The 9,654-nt window shown below is 43.9% G+C and overlaps 1 pseudogene; it reads left to right on the forward strand.

Moving 5' to 3' along the window:
* Positions 1-1,672: 1,672 nt before the first annotated feature.
* Positions 1,673-8,896, forward strand: LOC125534715 (noroxomaritidine synthase 2-like; annotated as a pseudogene).
* The last annotated feature ends 758 nt before the right edge of the window (positions 8,897-9,654 follow it).

Below are 9,654 nucleotides of genomic sequence, written 5' to 3' on the forward strand. Positions count from 1 at the left end.
ATCTTCGTGCGCTGAGAGAGCCACCTGGCTTGCGCGGGAGGCCACTTGGGCGCTCTCCAAGCCGTCTGATCTGCACGGAAAGCTCACGCATGAGCGACCCGGGTGGCAGGTCCATGACGAGTAGACCGCGACAACGTGCCCAGGGCTACCGTCATTGAGCCATCGCGAGCGCGCACGTGGGTGAGGCACTGTCGCTTTCTTCCGTGGGAACCATACCTGGGCCTGCTTGCGCTGTCCTCGCCTCGCGCTCGGCCGGCCCGGTCGCGCAAGCCGCCCCGTGCGTTGCGGTCGCATCGATGGCTTGCGCATGGTGCATGCGTCGTGCATTATCGGGTGGCGTGCCACGAGTGCTTCGTGGTGCGTCAGTTCCCGATGACGGTTCCTGTAATTTTACCAAAATGGAGGGAGTATGTGGTTGCGAACCAATAGTGCTTACACCTTGTTTTCTCATACGAAATAGGGAATTCTGGTGCTCGTGGAGAAACATGAATCTTTGGCGCGCCGCGTGCATGAAGAAGTCAAATTGGAAATCCAAAGCATACATGGCAGACTCTATTGCGTATGGAATGTGCCGATGGTTTATTTCATCTCTTGCCTAGTACATACACGTACGAATAGGTGACGTGCGGCCTTGCAATTTACTTCAGCCAGCTAGGCACATAGTACTGCCGGACCAATGAGAAAAATAAGTCAGCGCCGTACAGATAAGAAAATATAAGTAAGCGCCGTACAAATGAGAAAATATGCACGCGGCCAGATGGGTCGATTTCAAATATATTCCAACCTTGGCCATAGGCCTAAACCATGTCAGTCTTATGGCCACATCGCTCGAGGGTGTATTTGACCGAGACTGTGGTGTGCCTTGGCTGGCGATCAACGTTCGACTTCGACCTCCTTCTTCTTTTTCTTGACGTGATGAGTAGCCGGGAGCCCCCGGCATTCTTGGAGCTCGGATGGTGGGCATGGAGAATTCAAGTCGGGAAGGAGACACCACCACCCTTTCACCACTGGGCTATGAGCCTATCCACCAAAAAGTTTGAGCCAATGCAAAACAAAATCCTAAGCATTTCAAAATAACTAAATGTATCTGATATAAGTTGGAGTAAATGTATCGATAGATGTCACTCTCCTTAGTTGGAGTAGAACCACACAGGCCATGCACATTTCCTTCGAGCAGTTTTAACATGCTCCCTCTTACCTCCCTCTTAGTCTGATTAACTGTTACCTTCTTACCTCATGTAAAAAGAAGGGGTAAGAGGAAGCATGTTAAAAATTGCCTCTTCCTAATTACAAGTGTCTCTGCTGAAAAAGCTATCACGACTGTGCACCACATTTTGCTAACTATGTGCACATAGCTCGCGAAAAGATGTACGCAAAAGATGTGAACAGGAATCACAAGGAAAGGAGTGAAGAGCTAGGTTAGGAACTTAGGATTGATCTAATCTTGAATGAAACTTATCAAGTACTGCACTACCAACTTGCCAAATCTTCTTATCACAAAATCTGCCAACTGCTACCTGCTTTTGAGCCCAATGAAGTGTAGTTATGTTGACACTATTAGTACCAATAGACTGGGATATCATCGAGGGAACTTGTCTGTATATGAAGCCATAGCCACGTCCATTATAAAGGATAAATATAGGTAGTAGCATATCACACACTACTGCCAACAATGTCAATTATGTTCATTTCCATGCTACTTGTGCTACTTGTTCCCCTATTCTTGTGTCTCAAAGCTAGCGGTAGATCTAAGAACACATCGGTGCTTCCCACAAACTGGCCCGTATTGCACATGTTCCCTTCCTTCATGGTCAATGTCCACAACTTGCATGACTATCTCATCATGGTCCTCGCCGGATTAGGCCACAACTTCAGGGCGCACGGCCCACCTGGGACTGGGATACGGTTCTTCATCACGTGCGACCCTGCTAATGTCCGACAAATCTTCACGGCCAACTATAGCAACTTCCCCAAGGGTGCTGATTTCGCCGCTATTTTCGACGTCATGGGTGGCAGCCTCTTCACCATCGATGGTGAAGACGCTGCCACCCAGCATGGGAAATTGAAGAGTGTGCTCAGCAACCCACGGATCATTGCCAGTACAGAGGCCTGCTGTCGCAACAAGGTGGAGACCATCCTCCTCCGATTGCTCGCCTACATGTCTAGCATCGGCACTCCTTTTGACGTGCAAGAACTGATGTTGAGGTTTATGTTTGACCTAGCTACTATGTCTCTCTTTGACGTGGATCCTGGCATCCTATCATTAGAGAAACCACCCATGGCCGTCGTGGTCGCTCTAGACATAGTCATGGAGGTGGGATTTTTCCGGCACATGATGCCAGCTTCTTGTTGTAAATTAATGAAGTGGCTAAACATCGGCCCCGAAAGAAAGCTCTGCACAGCGAACATAGTACTACGGAAGGTTCCTCATGGAGATGATGGAGAGGAGGAAGAAGGAGATGATGGAGAGGAAGATCAACACATGTCATGTTGGTAATGATGAGGGACAAGATCAACACAATTGGAAGACCCCGACATGGATTTTCTACAACCTCGCCTAGAATCCAAACATTGTGTCAAACATCCGGAGTGAACTCTCACCCATTGCATCATGCAAAGTAGCATCCGGTGTGGACACCATGATGATCTTTGAGCCGAACGAAACCAAATCTCTAGTCTACCTAAGAGCCATCTTGTACGAAACTCTTAGGTTGTACCCACCGGCACCTTTCGAGCGCAAGACGGTGGCCACCGATGATATTATGCCGAGTGGCCATGAGGTGCGCACCGGTGACACCATCCTTATTTCTCTCTACTCCCTCGGGAGAATGGAGGGTGTGTGGGGTAATGACTATCACGACTATAACCCAGATAGGTGGCTCTCGGAAGATGACAACAATCTGATGTATGTACCATCTCACAAGTTCTTGGCCTTCAACTCGGGCCCAAGGATATACCTTGGAAGGAAATTGCAGTTATGCAGATGAAGACACTACTAGGAAAAGGCCTACTAGTGGCGCACTTGTTTTGCCTACTAATGGCGCACTACAGGTGCGCCACTAGCACCACGCCATTAGAATTTCTTACTAATGGCGCACCACTGGTGCGCCATTAGTATCTGGTATACTAATGGGGCACCATGCAGTGCGCCATTAGTATAGCCCACGGTGCGCCATTAGTATGCCTCCCAGGGGGCCATATTTACCCATGTGCTTTGGCATACTAATGGCGCACTAGTGGATGACGCGCCATTAGTGTGCTCTGGCTTACTAATGGCGCACTATGTGGTGGTGCGCCACTAGTATGAATAGTAGGGATTTTTTTTCTTTTCTGATATTTGCACAAGTTACAAAATATATTACTGGACAGAATATAGACAACACCACACAACAACAGCAGATTCATCGAATACAATAGAAGATTAGTCTCCGAATACAATTCATCATATTAGTCTCCGAATTCAAAAGACCGAACAAAGATAGAACATTACAAGTCTCGAGACCGCGAGTAGCGAGTTTGTCGAAACTAATACTAATCCTAACAAGTCCTACTAATCATCATCACACAACTTCTACTCATTATTAATAACAAGTCATACGATCATCATCTTAATAGTCATCGAACCAACCCTACTTAATTGTTCTTAGCACATGATCATCAGTATTAGGCAGGACCTAAATACCCTATTTAAGGTAAAATAGCATAAACAATATAGACCCTGACTCTCCATTATGAAGAATGGAGATCATCTTGTCTCCAATTCTTGCGCTTCACTTCCTTTTGCTTCCATGAACCTGCTTACGACTGTCCATACATTTTTTCCATTCTTTGATTTTCATGTCTCCAATTCTTTTAGAAATTCGGTATGGACAGTTGAGATTCGTAGGATGACCTGGATATATGTTCAAAACATGAAGGCTGTCATTCTGATACATCAAATGAGGCACACAATCCTCTGGGATTCTTTGTTGAAAAACATAGTAATAACTACATAGTTAGCAATGATGTACTAGTTTTAGAAGTATGCAAAAGATGCACGAATGTTGTAATAGTAGAAAATCATACCAGGGTATCTCCATGGTAGTTACCGTAGTTCAACACGTGCACTAGTGGCACGTATTGACCATAATGTTGAGGAGTTTTACAATAGATATTGTAATTCTCAAGATCAGTACAAAATCCGACCAAATGATTTTTCTCCTGATAAGTTAACTCGGAGCCATCGGTGTAGTGGGTTTTGTCTACCATGTTCCGCACATTGTTTGAACAATCAAAATAAGTTGTCAATGGAAATAAGCTGTCAACTATTTTGAAATGAACAATATAAATTAGTTAATAATTAACTATTTTGAAACTCACATAGCGGTAGAGCTAGAGGCGTATCAACAAGGACCCAAATGTCCATATTGTCTTGGTCGATGTCAGGATCACCAAGATCCATGGTGACAAGCATACCCTCATCAAAACCATACATATTGCAAAATGCTTCCCAATTTTTACAACCAAAATGGGTTACGCTCCCAGAATTATACAGATTTACTTCAAAATCCACATCATGATGAGTCCTTAGGTGAATTTTCTTTGTTTCATAATTTTTATGGTCTTCAAAATCCATCCTCTCCAAGACATAGCGTCTTGCATGGCATGGGATAAGCTATACTTGAATTGTAAAAGATGAAAAATTACACGTTGAAATAGTTGAAGTCATGCTTAATTATGAAAAAAACAATTGTCGTCGTTGCGTACCGTTTCAACTTCGAAGGTCTCCTCGAGCTTAATGCTGAAGCGCCGATCATTGTCCAGGTGAGGCCTGTTGCACAGACCTCGATCATCGTGGCACCAGCCGCACTCCCCCGGGAGACTTTCGTCGTCTGATGACGACATTTCCTACGTTCATAATTCAAAACTACATCATCTCTATTGGGTCCAATAAGATAATCCACAGTGTGGTGAAAACACGCCCTTCGAACTGGTTTGAGCAATTGGTGAATGGAGATGGTCTAAGATTTTCAGTAGTAAGAAGTGAAGTGGTAATTTTGAGAGCAAATGGTTAGGATGAGTGGTTCCTCTTCTAGATTAGGGTTTATCGATGATGAGCAACTGACATTAGTAATAACTATGAGTTGATATCACACTTCTATATGTATAACACAAGAGGCAGTTGATCCTACTTAATTAAGTACTAAGATACCCCGGCCCATGCATTTGTCACAAGTACCCCATATGTCCTATTTTTAGCAAAGTCATGCTTAAATTCACGAAAAATTTCAGCATGACCTTTCCTGAAAATAGGACATATGGAGTACCCGAATTTGCCAGAACGGAAGTTAATTGACATTCCGGCAAACTCAAGGGCCTCTCGGGGTACCTGCAAAATCATCACGACATGATGGTCGGAGACAAAACCCAGCAAACTCCTTCCCTTCACTCGGGGTACAACAATATATCTTCTAGCCATGAAAAATAATACCAACTAGGATCGGTATGACCTTCGTTTTTCATTTTCTGTATGATCAATTAAATCTTCTGCAAGCTTATATGAAAAGGTTCAGCAACTTGAAACGTAACTCTTGCTTGGCGTTCCAAATCATTTCATTTATATTTTAAATAACAGTAGGAATTATTTCATAATAGAATTTACCCCCAAAACAAATTCCTTTAATGCCATTTTCAAACTCTAAGTTGCCTCTGTTGCACTAAAACTAATTCAAATAATTTTTATAAAATTGCCACAAATTTTTTGGGAGACCCTATAATTCCTACAAATCATTTTTGAACAAAGACCCATCCTACTCTTTTGAAATTTTTGAGAGAAACACCCACGTTTCCATTCTGATCCATTTTCAGTTTACAACTACAACCCTATTTCCCCTAGCTCCTAAAAATCTACAAAATTATCCCAACACAAGAACAGTACCTACACTCCTTTTTCCCAAACATCTCCTGATCACAAGTTCTAAATTTTCAGTAGGCCACATGGATTTGCTGAATCAGCATAAACCTAAAAATCACTAAAGTAGGAAATCAATGTTGACTAAATTTTTTAAGTGCTCTTCCTAAAATTCACTAAAGTAGGAAATCTTTAACATAATGTACCCTGAAGCTTTGTTCAATTGGTACAGTCAACAGTGGGTTTCGTTCAATTGATCAGGAGTAGGAGATCTTGGTGTTAGAACAAAAATTCAGTTATGCACATTGTTAGTTCTTACCCTCATTTTTTCACATTGGTGAAAGAGCCTGTCATTGCAAATTCAGTTAAGTGTTTGCTTGCTTTACTTTGACAGAAATGTTTCAGTTAAGTGTTCAGCTAACTTCAGACTAAGAATAACGATGAAAATTTCAGACTTGGCAGTACAAATTCATACTTGGTAGTACAAATTCAGAACAGGGAGTTGGAAGAGAAAGGATGGCTCACCGTGGAGGAGTGGAGGACGAGGGTGCGTCGATGGCGGGCTGGGGACGAGGGTGCGTCGATGGCGGGCTGAGGACGAGGGTGCGTCCCCTTCTCCTCCCAATCGCGCCTCAGATCAGGCAGGACGACGGCGATGGCGGCTAGCAGCGGGCCCCGTGCTCTATGCGGAGGCCAGGGGAGTCGAGTCAGTTAGGGGCAGGAGGCTGAAGGCGATGGACGGGCGGAGGAGGAGGGGGGCTTACGGGCGGAGGAGACCGGGCGGCGGCATAGTGGGTCGGCGGCGAGGACCGAGACGGCGAGGCGGGGCGCGGGGGTCGTCGGAGCGGGTGTGGAGCGAGGGGGGGAAGTGGATCTGGCGAGGGAGGGACGAAGGGATCGAGCGAATTAGCTAGGGGGAAGATTACTAATGGCGCACTCCCTGGCGGTGCGCCATTAGTATGTTTTTTATAGCAATGGCGCACCCTCGAGCGATGCGCCATAAGTAATCTTTTTTTAGATAGCAATGGCGCACCAGCCAGCGGTGCGCCATAAATAATTTTATTATTATTATTTTTTGTTGCATCTAATAATTTTTTAGAAAATGAATATTAATATGAAACAGTAATAAATTTTTATAAAAACAGTAATAAATTTTTAAAAAATATCATCAAATTTGTTATTTGAAAATATTTATTAATATAAAAAAATATCATCAATTTTTTTATTTGAAAATATCATCAAATTTGTTATTTGAAAATATAATCAATTTTTTTTGGATTTTTAGTTGCATTCATTTGTGATGGTGGAGCGGGGGAGGGTGCGGTGGGTCGTCGGCGGCGGTGGAGCGGGGGAGGGTGCAGGGGGTCGTCGGCGGCGGTGGAGCGGGGGAGGGTGCGGGGGGTGCTCGGTGGCGAGGCGGGATAGCGATCGAGATGGAGGGGGATCGAGATCGAGTGTCCTCATGAATATTCAATATTTTCTCATATTGAATATGAAAAAATATCATCAAATATGAAATTTTTTTCATGAATTCAAAAATTGCCCATGAATTAAATTTAAAAATATTCATGAGTTCGAAAAATAAAAATGATAGTAGTTTTGCAAAAAAAATGATAGTAGTGGCGCATGAGGTGAGTGGTGCGACATTACTAGTTAAAACTAGTAATGGCACACTGTGCCCTGGTGCGCCATTAGAATTTTTGAAAAAATTAAAAAAAATATGTTAGTAGTGGCGCACCGTGGGTGTAGTGTGCCATTAATGTCTATCACACTAATGGCGCACCGACACATGGTGCTCCACTGCTGTGGTGCACCATGTGTTGGTGCGCCATTAGTGGCCATATCATCTATAGTCTTTTTCCTAGTAGTGAGATCGTCGTTGCCTCGGTGTTGTGGAACTTCGATGTGGAGTTGATGGAAGGGCAAAGCATCCAGCCCAAGCCATCTTTCATTTTGTTCAGTTGTTTCCTTTACCAGGTTTTCAATTTTCTGCTTTCTATATTAAAAAAACTAAAAAGAAGTGTAGCAATTTTGAAAAGAAAATTTCAGAATATGTTCAGAATTTTAAAATATTGTTCCCAAAACTAAAAAATTCTTCATAGTTTTCAAAATATGCAATTTTAAAATTAATATTTTTCATGTTAAACAGAATGAAAACAAGGAAAAAAAACCTAGGAATTAGAACCAGAAAATATCACGCTACAGTACTTCACATGAGTCTACCGTACCAAGTGCTGTTGAATGCCACAGCAATTCAAACAGGACGTGTCTCGAATTTCCTTAACATTTTTTGTTTTCTGAATCATGTTCACTCTATAGCACATAGATTATTCTCCCTTCTTTCCACAATGTAAGCCATTTTTTGACACTACACTAGTGTCAAAAAGCGTCCTATATTATGGGACGAAAAGAGTAGTATTTTTGTTCAGCCGGCGGAATCACCGTCACCGGCTCGCTGCATCACCTCCCCGAGGTGCGTTGTCTTCGTGACCAACAACCACCCTGAGCGAACCCAGCTTGTCCACAGCATCGCCTCCCCGAGATGAGACTCTCCGCAGAAGGAATCGACCTGGGGTGTGGCAGCATAAGCGCACACCGTCGGTCATCTTCCTTGCCTCCAGTGAAGCGTCGCCACCGCGTTGATCTCCGCCACTACTGCTATTTCATGCAGTCATGCAGCGGTCGAATGTGGCCGGCGGGCGAACGCACGCAGCCGCGAATCCTCGACTCCCTGCATGCTGCTCCTCGGGTAGCTCCAGCCACGACATGCCCTTCGTCGCGGGTGTTGGTGACGGCAGGGTGCGGTGGCCATGGGTCCCGGTACGGTGCTGCGATGACAAACTGCGGCAGGAGAAGCACGGGGAGGAGCTGCAGCAGAGCATGAGTTCAAACGGAGGAGGCGTGGCGGCGCACCAGGACGATGGCGGGGTCGGCTGTTGCTCGACCGGCATGGAGAAGAAGAGGATCAGATTGCTTTTCTTCTCCGTGTGTGAAGGGCTTTCCTGAAAACAAAAGGATCTTTTTGTTATTAGTGAAAAATCTCTGAGAGCGGCGTTTCGGTGCCCGGGTGCATCTGCACCCGGCCGAAAAAAAATCGTAAAAAATTCAGAAAAATTCAAATAATTTCAAAAAAAATTTGGATGGTAAACAATTTGATGCGTGAGGTACTCTCCAATTTTCAAAACATTTGGACTTCCGTGCAGCTCTCAGCAAAAAAGACAAATCAGACCAGAACATTATATGAACAGTGCATATTTTTACAGACCTCTGATTTGTCTTTTTTTCTGAGAGCTGCACAGAAGTCCTAATGTTTTGAAAATTGAAGCGTACCTTACGCATCAAATTGTCTACCACCCAATTTTTTTTGGAATTTTTTGAATTTTACATTGTCTTTTTTTCTGAGAGCTGCACGGAAGTCCAAATGTTTTGAAAATTGGAACGCACCTCACGCATCAAATTGTCTACCACCCAATTTTTTTTGGAATTTTTTGAATTTTACAAAATCAAATGTTTTGAAAATTGGAGCGTACCTCACGCATTAGATTCGAATTTTACAAAATCTCTTCTCTACTTAATAATAAAGGGGCTATAGCTTTTGACGGTATTTCACCGAAATTGCCCCCAAAGTTACAAAATATTACCCACCGATGTCACTGATAAAAATACGTTACACACAGGGAATCCCGGTCTAGCCGGCCCATGCAGTAGGTACCTCCTATACTGCGCTCTGCGCGCCGCGAGAAGACGCAGTGCCATTTAGGCTT

Source organism: Triticum urartu, chromosome 2A (assembly GCF_056163025.1).
Source record: "Triticum urartu cultivar PI428250 chromosome 2A, HENAU_Tu73, whole genome shotgun sequence".
Taxonomy (NCBI): Eukaryota; Viridiplantae; Streptophyta; class Magnoliopsida; order Poales; family Poaceae; genus Triticum; species Triticum urartu.